Here is a 16,232-nt window from a genome sequence, read left to right as displayed (position 1 = left end):
AAGTTTCAAGATGTTAAACGACGCCTCCGAGTACTGCACCTCAAATGTATCCTGCAAAGCTTCGTGTCGAGTGCGATGGCTGAACCCACTTTTTTGAAGACCCTGAATTAGCATCCGGTTGGATTGACCAGAGGGATCACCGAGACTGAATGTGTCACTTAGCCTTTAAGCAGTGAGTACTTTACCCTTTTTTCTCCCTCTACTCCCCCTTGATACCAGCAATATCATCCACTGCTTTACTACTGAGCCTCTCAGTGGGCACCTTGCACGTACATATGCTTTGCTGGAACTGGAGGGTGGACTTGCAAATCCTTTCCAGCCCTGTACTGGATCTCACAGTGTGCCTACTGTCTCCAAGGTGACCTCATTGACTCATGTTGCCCGATTTCCCCTTACCTGTGAGATGCCTTTATAGAATAACTGATCGATCGTCATTCAGGACTCTGTTACTTTACTTTATCTACCACCCTGATGGCAAGCGGAGTCCCCCCACTGCGCAACTGTAATGGCGCTACATTTTTGTGGCCCCTACACCCCATGCACTTCTCAGAGAAGAAGTCGCCCCCCTAGTGTTTTGTGAATTTCTTCATTTCCCGTTGGTTTGACTGTTTTTTTTTCCCCTTTGTTTTTTTTTTCCTTTTCTTATGGGTATCTATGCTCCTCTGAAATTAAGTCCCTGGCCTCCAACGGGTCCTATACGTTGGATGTCCCTAGTTGATACCTGGTTATGGGATATTATGTCTGTGCCAAGTTTGGGTGGCACTGGACTGGGAGGGAGGGAAAATGTTGTGATTGTTATTTTTCTCACACCACCATGTTTGCAACTGTTTGTTTACGCTAAAGGTACTATGTTATTATCATACATGCACTGTCGTTATTGGTTATCATTGTGTTTTATGTTATCTGATGTGGCTATGTCTGCTCTGCCGGTCCTGGTCCAGCCGCGGTTCATTATCCATACCCTTTTCCCGCCATGAGTTCTCTGAAGTTCCTCACATGGAATGTTAGTAGCTTGCGCAATAAGATTAAAGCACAGCCGCCCTGACATTCCTTAAGTCCCAACATGCCGATATCATCACCCTAGTTGAGACCCATGTCACGGGCCACTTGCAATCCTCTCTTAAAAAACCCTGGATTGGTTGGGCATATCACGCCACCCACACTTCTTATTTCAGAGGTGTATCCGTCCTGATTGCTAAAAGGGTTCCGTTTGAGCTAATACAACTCCAGATGAACTGGCAGGGCAGATATGTATTTATACACACCGCTATTAATGGAGCCCCTATTCTGATACTAGCCTGCTACACCCCCCCCATACAACTCACTTGTGATTAAGGAGGGCCTTGCCTTTATGGCACAATACACCTCTGTACCGGCGGTGTGGATGGGGGACTTTAATATGACCCTCATTCCCACTCTAGACCGAATGGGCACACCGGACCTCCCACTAAACCCACCGACCCATACTGACTGATTTTGCTGTTGTTGACACTTGGCGCCACAAACACCCACACTCTAAAGTCTTTTCATGTTTCTCAGCCAGTCATAACACAATGTCACGAATCGACTTTATTATAATTTCAAAGACCCTGACGCCTAAACTAGGAGACGCGGGCTTTGCTCCGTGAATACTCTCAGATCACGCCCCTTATTGGATTATGATTCAGCTCCTCAAGGCCTCCCCTGCTCCTCCTTGGCGGTTCAACCCGTTTTGGCTGACTGCCCTGCAGGACCAGGATGACATCCCCAAGGAATTGCAATACTATTTTACAGCCAACAGGGAGTCAGCCACACCTGATGTAGTGTGGGAGACGTTTAAGCTCCACACCCACTCCCTGCTCTCCACACGTATTAATAGACTTAAGCAATCATCGAAACTCATTGTCCAACAGGCTACAGAACACCTAAAGGTGCTGGAGGAGGCATTCCACTGGGACCCCTCGCCTAGGGCTGCCAACAATCTCAAAATCCAGACGTGACAGGTCTCCCAACTACATATTGAGAAGGCCAAGCAACGCATCTTTTTCTGTAGGCAAAGGGTATTTGAGTACGGAGAAAGATCGGGCAAACTCCTTGCATATCTTGCTCACTTAGATTCGCGTCCCCCGGTGGTGGTGTCATTGACTGACCCCCAGGGGAATCAGTGATCTTGCGAGATTGCGAGATTTTACCATGCACTTTACACCTCCCGGGTCACTCACACTCCCCAAGATACCAAAGACTATTTAGCGAGAATTAAATTCCCTAGATTGACTGATGCCCAACGTGAACTTTTAGAAGCTCCCATTACTAAGGAAGATATCTCTGAGGCCATCTCCTGTCTGGCTACATCTAAGGCTCCAGGTTCAGACGGCCTACCACTTGAATTTTATGCCACCTACTCTGAAATTTTAATCCCTAAACTTCATGATCTATACAAATCCATATTTGATACAGGAATCCTACCCCCCTCTATGAGAGAAGCTCAAATTGTGGTAATCCCTAAGCCTTGTAAGGACCCCAAATACCCGGAGTCTTATAGACCCATCTCCTTACTACAGGTAGACATTAAAATTCTTGCCAAGATTCTAGCCTCCCGCCTTAACCAGGTCATTCTTTCCCTGATCCACCCTGATCAGACAGGCTTTATGCCGGGGAAGAACATTGCTATGAATATTCGCCGTCTATTTATGAATATTCAGGGGTCCCACGATGAAGTCGGCTCGAGGGTCGTGGTGGCTCTGAACGCCGCCAAGGCCTTCAATTCCATGGAGTGGAACTACTTATGGGAGTGCCTCTCAAGATTTGGACTTGGCCCCAACTTTGTCCGCTGGGTCCAGCTCCTGTATCAATCCCCGAAGGCTAAGGTGTTTGTAAATGGCTGGCTCTCCGATCAATTCCCGCTGGAGAGAGGGACCCGACAAGGCTGCCCCCTTTCCCCCATGCTGTATGCATTGGCTGTGGAACCATTGGCCATTATGGTTCGTGCGGACACCAATATTCGAGGCCTCAGGATAGGGAATCTGGAAGAAAAAATTGGGATGTATGCATATGATACGCTCCTCTACTTGGCCGACTCAGGTCCCTCCCTCGTAGCAGCCCTCCACTCCATAGAGCATATTGGTAGTCACTCGGGCCTAAGCATAAATTGGTCTAAATCCCAGATCCTTCCGATTGACCATTTCCCCCCTCCGCACTCACATCCCCCCTCTGACGCTCCCCAGGGTCTCTGTAATCAAGTACCTCGGTGTGCAGGTTACTAGATCGCTTACAGACTACACACTCCTGAATAGGGATGAGCCGAACACCCCCCTGTTCGGTTCGCACCAGAACATGCGAACAGGAAAAAAGTTCGTTCGAACATGCGAACACCGTTAAAGTCTATGGGACACGAACATGAATAATCAAAAGTGCTAATTTTAAAGGCTTATATGAAAGTTATTGTCATAAAAAGTGTTTGGGGACCTGGGTCCTGCCCCAGGGGACATGGATCAATGCAAAAAAAAGTTTTAAAAACGGCCGTTTTTTCAGGAGCAGTGATTTTAATAATGCTTAAAGTCAAACAATAAAAGTGTAATATCCCTTTAAATTTCGTACCTGGGGGGTGTCTATAGTATGCCTGTAAAGGGGCGCATGTTTCCTGTGTTTAGAACAGTCTGACAGCAAAATGACATTTTGAAGGAAAAAACTCATTTAAAACTACTCGCGGCTATTGCATTGCCGACAATACACATAGAAGTTCATTGATAAAAACGGCATGGAAATTCCCCAAAGGGGAACCCCGAACCAAAATTAAAAAAAAAAAATGACGTGGGAGTCCTCCTAAATTCCATACCAGGCCCTTCAGGTCTGGTATGGATATTAAGGTGAACCCCCGGCCAAAATTAAAAAAAAAAAAATGACGTGGGGTTCCCCCTAAATTCCATACCAGACCCTTCAGGTCTGGTATGGATTTTAAGGGGAACCCCGCGCCAAAAAAAAAAAAAAAAAACGGCGTGGGGTCCCCCCAAAAATCCATACCAGACCCTTATCCGAGCACGCAACCTGGCAGGCCACAGGAAAAGAGGGGGGGACGAGAGTGCGGCCCCCCCTCCCTCCTGAACCGTACCAGGCCACATGCCCTCAACATTGGGAGGGTGCTTTGGGGTAGCCCCCAAAACACCTTGTCCCCATGTTGATGAGGACAAGGGCCTCATCCCCACAACCCTGGCTGGTGGTTGTGGGGGTCTGCGGGCGGGGGGCTTATCGGAATCTGGAAGCCCCCTTTAACAAGGTGACCCCCAGATCCCGGCCCCCCCCCTGTGTGAAATGGTAAGGGGGTACATAAGTACCCCTACCATTTCACGAAGAAAGTGTCAAAAATGTTAAAAATGACAAGAGACAGTTTTTGACAATTCCTTTATTTAAATGTTTCTTCTTTCTTCTATCTTCCTTCATCTTCTGGTTCTTCTGGTTCTTCTGGCTCTTCTGGTTCTTCCTCCGGCGTTCTCGTCCAGCATCTCCTCCGCGGCGTCTTCTGTCTTCTTCTCCTCGGGCCGCTCCGCACCCATGGCATGGGGGGGAGGCTCCCGCTCTTCTCTTCTTCTTTTCTTCTCTTCTTCTCTTCTTCATTTTCTTCTCCGGGCTGCTCCGCAATCCATGCTGGCATGGAGGGAGGCTCCCGCTGTGTGACGGCGCTCCTCGTCTGACAGTTCTTAAATAACGGGGGGGCGGGGCCACCCGGTGACCCCGCCCCCCTCTGACGCACAGTGACTTGACGGGACTTCCCTGTGGCATTCCCCGTGACGTCACAGGGAAGTCCCGTCAAGTCACCGTGCGTCAGAGGGGGGCGGGGTCACCGGGTGGCCCCGCCCCCCGTTATTTAAGAACTGTCAGACGAGGAGCGCCGTCACACAGCGGGAGCCTCCCTCCATGCCAGCATGGATTGCGGAGCGGCCCGGAGAAGAAAAGAAGAAAAGAAGAAGAGAAGAAGAGAAGAAAAGAAGAAGAGAAGAGCGGGAGCCTCCCCCCCATGCCATGGGTGCGGAGCGGCCCGAGGAGAAGAAGATAGAAGACGCCGCGGAGGAGATGCTGGACGAGAACGCCGGAGGAAGAACCAGAAGAGCCAGAAGAACCAGAAGAACCAGAAGATGAAGGAAGATAGAAGAAAGAAGAAGCATTTAAATAAAGGAATTGTCAAAAACTGTCTCTTGTCATTTTTAACATTTTTGACACTTTTTTCGTGAAATGGTAGGGGTACTTATGTACCCCCTTACCATTTCACACAGGGGGGGGGCCGGGATCTGGGGGTCACCTTGTTAAAGGGGGCTTCCAGATTCCGATAAGCCCTCCGCCCGCAGACCCCCACAACCACCGGCCAGGGTTGTGGGGATGAGGCCCTTGTACTCATCAACATGGGGACAAGGTGTTTTGGGGGGCTACCCCAAAGCACCCTCCCAATGTTGAGGGCATGTGGCCTGCACGGTTCAGGAGGGAGGGGGGGCTGCACTCTCCTCCCCCCCTCTTTTCCTGCGGCCTGCCAGGTTGCATGCTCGGATAAGGGTCTGGTATGGATTTTTGGGGGGACCCCACGTCATTTTTTTTTTTTAATTTTGGCCGGGGTTCCCCTTAATATCCATACCAGACCTGAAGGGCCTGGTATGGAATTTAGGGGGACTCCCACGTCATTTTTTTTTTTAAATTTTGGTTCGGGGTTCCCCTTTGGGGAATTCCCATGCCGTTTTTATCAATGAACTTCTATGTGTATTGTCGGCAATGCAATAGCCGCGAGTAGTTTTAAATGAGTTTTTTCCTTCAAAATGTCATTTTGCTGTCAGACTGTTCTAAACACAGGAAACATGCGCCCCTTTACAGGCACACTATAGACACCCCCCAGGTACGAAATTTAAAGGGATATTACACTTTTATTGATTGACTTTAAGCATTATTAAAATCACTGCTCCTGAAAAAACGGCCGTTTTTAAAACTTTTTTTTGCATTGATCCATGTCCCCTGGGGCAGGACCCAGGTCCCCAAACACTTTTTATGACAATAACTTGCATATTAGCCTTTAAAATTAGCACTTTTGATTTCTCCCATAGACTTTTAAAGGGTGTTCCGCGGCATTCGAATTTGCCGCGAACACCCCAAATTGTTCGCTGTTCGGTGAACTTGCGAACAGCCAATGTTCGAGTCGAACATGAGTTCGACTCGAACTCGAAGCTCATCCCTACTCCTGAATATTGAACCCTTGTACACTCTGATCAAGACTAAGACACAAAATTGGGCTCGACTACCCCTGGGTGTCATGGGACGCATCAGTCTAGTCAAAATGATACTTCTCCCAAAAATACTCTATCTGGTGTGGCATGCTCCCCTGTATATACCACAAAAAATTTTCAAGACAATTGAATCTATTCTCAATTCGTTTATATGGGGACACAGTTGCTCTTCCAGATTTTCAGGACTATTATCTTGCCTCCCAATTATCCCACTTCTATCATTTTGACAAGAACGAGCTACCAAGATACCAACTACTAATCTGTGAACACCCTAATAACCCTGCTCATACCCCACTTCAGTCAGTCCTAAGGGCCCCATTGACAGGACATACCCCCCCCAATACAAAGCAGGCATGTTGACACATCATCGAAGGGTGTGGCGGTTGGCACTACAAAAGCTTGGGACTCCGCTGATTCATTCCCATACCCCCCTTTGGTTCAACACACGCATGCCTGAGCTGTTGTCTATCCCAGACCCCAAGGTTTGGATACGCAACGGAATCTTGTATATACACCAGATCATGACCACCAGGGAATTTAAAACATTCCAAAAACTAAAAGACGAATTCTCACTTCCCAACCACCTCCTTTTCAGGTACTTACAACTCCGCCATGCTATACAAACTCAGTTTGCTGGTTCTAACCCATCCCTTATAGTCCCCTCCATAGTTGACACAATTACAGGTGCCGAGCCAGCCAAACTAATCTCTACTCTCTACTCCGCCATCCGTCTTCCCAACTCTGTAGCTTTGGCCTATAGTGCTAAGACTAGATGGGAGGCGGACGTTGGACTGATTGAGGATGAGGATTGGGATGAGATCTTGGAAGACGTTAAAAAAGTGTCCCCTAAACTGTCAGACTGCCTAACACAGTTATATATTATACATTGGACATATCTGACTCCTCAGAGGTTAGTGTGTTTCAAACTCATGTATAATCCAGGATGCCGACTATGCGACTACACCCTGTGCTCCTTCTATCACCTCATATGGTCCTGCCCAACTATTCAAGCATATTGGATACAAGTAATACGCTTCCTGCACGATCAAATGGGCTCCCCGGCTACCCAAGATCCTAAGATGTGTCTGCTTGGTCTGCTACCTGACTTAGATGCTGACAAACCCCTCCGTACCTTTTTACATGAAACGCTATTCTTGGCGAGAAAAGCGATTGCCCGTAATTGGATGCAGGCCCTACCCCCTACAATCCAGTGTTGGAAAAAAGAAATCAATGACACTCTCCCTTATAAGAAGCTGATTTATGTAGAGGATGCCCGCTTAAATACGAGCAGGTCTGGAACAGATGGTTGGAGGATGGTGAAACACGTACTTGAAGTGTTGTCATGTTCATCTCTTATCTCTCCTCTTCCCCCTTCTTCTCTATTATGTACCGGCTTCATGTCCGATGGATATGTTATCCTATATCATGTAGATGACTTAATCTACTCATGTATATATTACTGATTTGGCCATGTTGGCTTATGTTATTTTATGTACCAAAAAAATATTTTCTCAATAAAGTTGGTTTTCCAATAAAAAAAAAAAAAAAAATATGTAAGCTACATGCCAAGAGGTCTTTGGGACCATTCTCTGGTGACAGTGTCAGTAGAATTAGGGGAGAGCGACCGCCAAAGGGAGTGGAAAAGAAGCCCTTTCTGGATTGAACTGATGGGTGAGCAAAATGAGGTATTAACGGCCTTAAGAGAATTTGTTGATTTAAATAGAGGTACCACCACGGAGGGGGTGGTATGGGATACCTTGAAGGCTTTCCTTTGAGGTATAATGATACAAGTGTTAAAAATCAAAAAAACGGACCAAGGATTGGGAAAAGGTGGCAGGGGAGAGGGTGGCAATAATGGAAGAACAATATGTTAATGACCCAACACCTGATAGACTCAGGGCATGGTCAGATGAACAACAGAATTATCGGTTAATGATGTTTAGGAAAGTAGAGAACAAATAACTTTTTTAGAAGGAGCTTGCCTTTGGGGAGGGGAAAAGGCGAATGTTGGCCCATCTTGTTAATACAAACGCACCCCCATCTGTGCTCCCTATGATCAGCATCGGGGAGGGTAGGGTATCCTCACATACTCCAGAAATAAACGTGGACACGTTTAGAGTATATTTTGAGAATTTGTATAGTTTCTGGCAGGAGGAAATGGGGGAGGAAATGGATGTTTTTTACAGGGGCCTGGCGATCCCTGCTCTCTCTGAGATAGACAGGGAGGAATTGGACCTACTAATAACAATAGAGGAACTACAGCGGTTCACACAGGAGATGGTGGGCCAGAAATCCCCGGGACCTGATGGTCTCCTGGCAGAGACATACAGGCGCTACGGCAAGGTGCTGCTCCTGGAGCTGCTGCGGGTCTTGAACTGGTCAGCAACGGATGGAGAGCTCCCCTCAGCTATGATGGTATCCACTATAGTAGTGATATATAAGGAAAGTAAAGATCCACTTAATTAATCCTCATATAGACCTATCTGTTTATTGAGTACAGACATAAAAATTCTCGCGAAGGTCTTGATGGCTAGGTTGAATAAAATCATACAGAAACTTGTCCACCCCGACCAGTCGGGATTTATACCTGGAAGATCTACTAGCACAAATATGGGGCGGGTATATCTGAATCTTCAGGTCCCGACGGATGGGGATTGAGCAAGGGCTATTTTGTCCTTGGACGCCGCCAAGGCCTTTGATAGTCTTGAATGGCAATACCTGTGGAGGGCCCTGGCAGGATTTCAGTTTGGCCCGATTTTCATTAATTGAGTAAAAATGCTGTATAAAATGCCAGAAGCAAAAGTAAAGGTGAATAACGAATATTCAGATAAATTTCGACTGATGAGGGGGCGAGACAGGAGTCCCTTTGTCACCCCTGCTCTTCGCCCTCGCAGTCGAACCCCTGGCAAGGGCCTTTAGGTCTTCCCCCGAGGTTGGAGGATTCAGAAGTGGAGTAGTGGAAGAAAAAGTTGCATTATATGCGGACGATCTCCTACTATTCCTCTGAGACACGCAGACTTTCCTATTGGATCTCATGGATATTATTAAAAACTTTGGCCAATTCTCTGGGCTTACCATAAATTGGGAAAAATCTGTATTGCTACCTGTGGATCCCCTAGAAAGCCCCCTGCCTGAGGAGGAATAAAATGTAATATCTTGGAATACATATCACAAGAGACCCTAAACAATATATTATAGATAACATTGTTCCACTCCTAGCTAAATTTAGGGGAAAAATTAAAATATGGAAACGGCTCCCAATATCTGTAGCGGGTCGATATAATCTAATTAAAATGCTATGGATGCTGCAGCTTCTGTATGCACTGCTTAACTTCCCAGTGTTCTGCCATTTATAACTGCTTATACCATTCACGTGTTTTTGATTATAAAGTTATGTACCCATGTATTGCTATTAATCACAGTTCTGCTTTTTTATTCCACAGGCTCTGCGTCTCCCCTCAAGGCTGTGCCCCTTCGCCTGGCTCGTTTACATTGCAGGAATATGGGTCCAACCGTTCCCCTTTTCTCTGCCCCTCTGCCTTTGGATTTTGTTAGTGGCGCTCTCGGCACTAGGGTCTCCTGACACGGGAGGCCCTGCGGCATTTATTTGCCTTGGGGTGGAGTTACTTCTTATGTGAGGGTGCAATAGGCTGGAAGGAGGAGATCTGATGAGGGAAATGCTGTTACAGAACACCCCGCATAGATCAATGGTAGAAGCCAAGGAGGCAGGCTCCTTCCCCTCTGGGTTTCCTACTTTAAGATTGATGGTGAGAGTATGGGACACAGTGAAGACATTGTTGGGGTATAGGGGATTCACAGAGTATTGCCCCCCCCCCCGTGGAAGAATAGAAATTTGGGTGAAGTTCAGAAGATGGGGACAATTAAGGAATGGGAAAGGTGTGGAATAAATTTCATTAGTCACCTATATAAATACAGTATTTTGAAGTCTTTCCAGGAACTGAAAAAACAATATGTAATACCGAATACGTTTTTCTTTTATTTTGGTATCTAAAGATTAGGCACGCCCTAGGAAAACAGTTTAGAGAGAGGACACTGGAATGGAGAATCCATTAATCCAGAAAATTATCAGTGCAAAAACTTTGAAAGGTCTAATATTGAGCGTGTATCTATATATATATATATATATATATATATATATATATATATATATATATATATGTATATATATATATATATGTATACAAGGGGAGCCTGGGGGGGAGCCCCCCCATGTAGGATGAGATGGGAACAAGACATGGGAAGTATAACTGAAGTACAGTGGAATAGAATTCTGGAACTCGCCCCATTGGTCTCGCTCTCCTCCTGTCAGAGAGCTCCCTTGGGCAGACGCGCTGTTGGTGGGCATCGCGGTGCGTTGGCGCGCGTCGGCGTGCACGCGCGTCCGGTGTTTGGCGCCAACCTGTCTATTTAGGCCGTCTGCACAGGGGGCTTGGTGCTGTCCGATCTTCAGCTCCCTGTATCCCTGCACCTGCTTCCTGTTTCCTGTTTCCTGTTGAACCTGATTTCCTGACCATCGGCCTGTCTTTGATTCCTCCTTGCTTGCTGCCTGCCACTGATCCCGGACTGTCCTGACTACGAATCTGCCTGCTCCTTTGTACTACGCTGCCTGCCTGTTGCCGACCTCTGCCTGTGACCCGACCTGCCTGCTCCACTCTTGCTCTGCATCTGCTGCCTGTGCTTCAGTTACTGGAGATCTCCATAACCACCTTTACCGGGATCCTTCTGCAGCTAACCGCCAGGCTCTCATACCATTCTGTGCTCCCGTGCCTCCTGTCCATACTACCAGGGGCCGGGAACCAGATACGTAAGGGAGGCCTTCCCCTGCTACATCGGGCTCGCCTGTCTGCTACGTGGAAGTCTGACAGTATCGGACAGCCATGTCCGAGCCCGAGCAGGGGACCTCCCCCATGGAGGAACTGTGTAGACACCTAGCGGGTCTTACACAAGCCGTGAAGAGCCTCCAGGAAGGCTACACAAGGTTGGAAGAACAAGTCCAAGTCCTGTCGGCTCCAACCCATCCGCAAGCCTCCTCATTGGCTGGAGCAACATCCGCACCCTCAGTAGTTATGCTACCCCCGGAGCCTAGGGTACCCATACCCGAGAGGTTTACCAGTGACCGCAGTAAATTCCGGGCCTTTCGCAATGCCTGCGAACTATACTTTGCCCTGCAACCCCGCACCTTCTCCCTGGAGGCAACCAAGGTGGGCTTTGTAATCTCCCTCTTATCAGGTGAACCACAGACCTGGGCTCATCGCCTCCTGGAGCAGAAATCTGGAGCTCTGGACAACCTTGATGCTTTCTTTACCATCATGTCCCAGTTGTATGAGGATCCCCAGGTGACAGCGACTGCTGAAGCCGCCTTGCACGCCCTTCAACAAGGGCGTAGAGCCGCAGAGGACTATGTGGTGGAATTTAGGCGGTGGAGCTCCAACACAGGTTGGAATGATGCGGCCTTACGTTACCAATTCCGCATGGGATTGTCTGATCCTCTGAAGGATGAGTTAGCACGGGTCGGTGTACCCCAAACCCTGGATGAACTCATCAACCTGTCTATCCAGATCGACCGACGCCTCAGAGAGCGTCGCTCCGAGAGGTCTTCCAGCCAATTCCGCCCTACCTGGATGTTACCCAAGGTTCCAAGCTCTCCCAGCCAGTCCTTCCCGGCACCGGCCACACCGGTTCTTGATACCTCTGAGCCAATGCAACTCGGTCTGTTCCGTCCCTCTCTCAATCCAGAAGAACGCCAACGCCGAAGAGTTAACAACCTCTGCATGTACTGCGGGGAGCCTGGACACTATGTGAGGTCTTGTCCAAACAAGACACGTAAGTCACCTAAGTCGCTGCCAATATCTTCAATTTGTGCTTCTGCTCTCTCTTAACCTGCTAATCATCTTGCTCTCTCTATCACCCTACAGCTCCCAGGAAAGACTATGCCAGCTACAGTCATAATTGATTCAGGAGCCTGCAGCTGTTTCATTGACCTAACCTTCGCTGCCAACCATCACATCCCTCTCCAGTCTAAAGTTCGGGGACTTTCTGTACACCTCGCTGATGGCTCCTCTCTTCGTTCCGGTCCCGTCACGCAGGAAACCATCCCTTTGTTAGCCACCATGGGCTCTAACCATCAAGAACTCCTGCGCCTGGATGCCATCTCCTCTCCTCTTTTCCCCATCATACTTGGGATGCCATGGTTACAGGCCCATAACCCCAGCATTGACTGGTCTAGTGGAGAAGTCAAGTTCCTTTCTGACTACTGCCGGCAACACTGTCTTCATACCAGTCCTGCTGAGACTACCCGACTACTCTGTTTAGACGCTGAGTCCGAGTTACAACAGTTGGTCCCTGCACCCTACTGGGACTTTCTGGACGTTTTCAGTAAGAAAGGAGCAGAGACTCTACCTCCCCACAGGCCTTACGATTGCCCAATCGAGCTATTACCTGGAGCAGAAGTTCCCTTTGGGAGGATTTTTCCACTAACAGAGCAGGAGTTGGACACCTTAAAAATATATATCGATGAGAACCTGAAGAAGGGATTTATCCATCCATCTACCTCTCCGGCCGGGGCTGGTATATTCTTCGTGGAGAAAAAGGACCATTCCTTACGTCCTTGTATTGATTATCGGGAGCTGAACAAAGTAACAATCAAGAATCGTTACCCTTTGCCTTTAGTGCCTGAACTTTTCCAGAGACTGGGATCCGCAGTGATCTTTTCCAAGTTAGATCTCCGTGGTGCCTACAACTTGATCCGTATTCGTGAAGGAGATGAGTGGAAGACAGCTTTTCGCACCAGATTTGGACATTACGAATACCTTGTTATGCCCTTCGGCCTGTGCAACGCACCTGCTACGTTCCAACACTTTGTTAATGACATTTTTCTTGACTTCTTGGATCTATATGTTATTGTCTACTTAGACGATATTTTGATCTTCTCCTCCTCAGTCTCAGATCATCGCAGGCACGTCAGAAATGTGTTGGCTCGTCTCAGGCAGCATGGACTTTACGCTAAACCAGAAAAATGCCAGTTTGAACTTCAAAGCATCCAGTTTTTAGGCCTAATCATTTCTGTTGAAGGTATAAAAATGGATCCGCAGAAGGTATCAGCCATTCTGGAGTGGGTTCAAAGGTTCATTGGCTTCTCGAACTTTTACAGGAAGTTCATTAGGGGCTTTTCTGCAATAATTGCCCCATCACTGAAATAACCAAACAAGGGAACCGATTCCAGTGGTCCCCTAAGGCACAATCCGCCTTTGAAAAACTCAAGGAGCTGTTCACTTCTGCTTCAATCTTGAAACACCCAGATCCTGCCCTACCATTCGTCCTGGAAGTGGACGCTTCAGAGGTTGCAGTCGGAGCTGTTCTGTCCCAACGGCAAGGCCCAAAGACCCTTCTCTACCCAGTGGCCTTTTTCTCCCGCAAGCTCTCTTCTGCGGAGAGAAATTACGATGTGGGTGATCGGGAGCTTCTGGCCATCAAATCCGCCCTGGAGGAGTGGCGTTATTTACTGGAGGGTGCAGCATATCCTATCCTGGTCTATACGGACCATAAAAATCTGGAGTATCTCCGAACAGCCAAGAGACTGAAACCTCGGCAAGCGAGGTGGGCCCTGTTTTTCTCCAGATTTCAGTTCCATATAACATACAGACCTGGTTCCAAAAATACCAAGCCGGATGCTCTGTCCCGTATGTTCCCTGATTCCGGCAGACCTGTGCATCCGGACACCATCCTTCCATCCGGAAATTTTCTGTTACTCCAAGAAGATCTACTATCCCGCATAAAACAAGCCTCTGCAAATTGGACCCCAAGTTCCGGAGAGGAAGTGAGGACCCAGGATAGTCTTTTTGGGCACAAGGGTAAAATCGTGGTCCCTGAAGATTTGAGGGTGGCAGTGCTAGAGCTCTGCCATGATCACAAGATGGCTGGACATTTCGGTGTGCTAAAGACAACCGAATTAGTGCAGCGCACTTTTTGGTGGCCTCTGTTGGCAAACGATTGCAAGAACTATGTCGAATCTTGTACTACCTGTGCTCGAAGCAAAAATAGCCGAACTAGAGCCTGGGGTCTGCTAAAACCGTTACCCGTCCCGGAAAGACCGTGGAAGATGATATCAATGGATTTTATTGTAGAGCTTCCTCAGGCAGAAGGCTTCTCTACCATTTTTGTCGTTGTAGACAGGTTAACCAAGATGGCTCACTTTCTGCCTATGAAGGGCACGCCTTCGGCCATGGAGACAGCAAGGGTCTTCATTAAAGAAATCGTCAGGTTACACGGAGTCCCAGCAAATATTATATCGGATCGTGGTGTTCAGTTCACCTCTCGGTTCTGGAAGGCTCTCTGTGATTCCCTGGAAATCGAGCTGGCACTCTCCTCTGCTTACCATCCCCAGGCTAATGGGCAGACGGAGAGGACTAATCAAACTCTGGAGCAATACCTCCGCTGTTTTTCATCTTTCTCACAGGACGACTGGGTCTCTCTTCTGCCAATTGCGGAGTTCTCTTATAACAACTCTCTACATTCGGCCATTAAGCAAACACCCTTTTTTGCCAACTTTGGCTTCCACCCGTCCTTCCTGCCCAGGTCTTTACCCGAATGTACGATCCCTGCAGTTTCTGACACTATGGACTTTTTTCTTTCTAACAACAAACTCTTGCAGGAAACCATGGCCAAGACCTAAGAGTATAATAAGAGGATGTTTGACAGGAAGAGGCGGGGAGAGCTCATCCTGGAACCTGGCAACCAGGTTTGGTTGTCCACGACCAATGTAAGAATGGCCTGTCCTTCAAGGAAATTGGGTCCCAAATTCATGGGCCCGTTCTCAGTCAAGAAGAGAATTAACAATGTGGCCTATGAACTCAACTTACCCAGTACTCTGAAGATTCATCCGGTCTTCCACATCTCATTGTTGAAGCCTGTTATACCCAACACCTTTGCTGGCCGAAGTACTGACCCACCGGAGCCCATAATTGTTGATAACAAAGAAGAATTTGAAGTGGAAGCTATATTGGATTGTAGGAGGAGACGCAACCAGTTGCAGCATCTGATCAAATGGAGGGGGTACGGACCGGAGGATAACTCCTGGGAGCCAGAGGGCAACTTACATGCCGAAGAGCTTCTGAGGACTTTCAGGAGTACTCATGCCGCCAGATTGGCACAGTTGGACATCCGGAGGCTGCCCTTGAGGGGGGGGGCACTGTCAGAGAGCTCCCTTGGGCAGACGCGCTGTTGGTGGGCATCGCGGTGCGTTGGCGCGCGTCGGCGTGCACGCGCGTCCGGTGTTTGGCGCCAACCTGCCTATTTAGGCCGTCTTCACAGGGGGCTCGGTGCTGTCCGATCTTCAGCTCCCTGTATCCCTGCACCTGCTTTCTGTTTCCTGTTTCCTGTTGAACCTGATCTCCTGACCATCAGCCTGTCTTTGATTCCTCCTTGCTTGCTGCCTGCCACTGATCCCGGACTGTCCTGACTGCGAATCTGCCTGCTCCTTTGTACTACGCTGCCTGCCTGTTGCCGACCTCTGCCTGTGACCCGACCTGCCTGCTCCACTCCTGCTCTGCATCTGCTGCCTGTGCTTCAGTTACTGGAGATCTCCATAACCACCTTTACCGGGATCCTTCTGCAGCTAACCGCCAAGCTCTCATACCATTCTGTGCTCCTGTGCCTCCTGTCCATACTACCAGGGGCCGGGAACCAGATACGTAAGGGAGGCCTTCCCCTGCTACATCGGGCTCGCCTGTCTGCTACGTGGAAGTCTGACACCTCCTCCCAGAGGATGCCACATTTGTTTTTATTATATAGAGCTTATTATACCCCACAAAGCTTTTTTGTTTGGCCGCAGATTGGATACCTGCTGCCCCAGGTGTTGGGAAACAGAAGGGGATGTAATCCACATGTTCTGGAGGTGCCCGAAGCTGTTTCGCTGCTAGAGGGAGGTACTGGGAATTATAGACCAGGTATTTGGAGGGCCCCCAAACCTGGATG

Source organism: Aquarana catesbeiana, linkage group LG09 (assembly GCF_042186555.1).
Source record: "Aquarana catesbeiana isolate 2022-GZ linkage group LG09, ASM4218655v1, whole genome shotgun sequence".
Taxonomy (NCBI): Eukaryota; Metazoa; Chordata; class Amphibia; order Anura; family Ranidae; genus Aquarana; species Aquarana catesbeiana.
Note: the sequence above shows the minus strand (reverse complement) of the source record.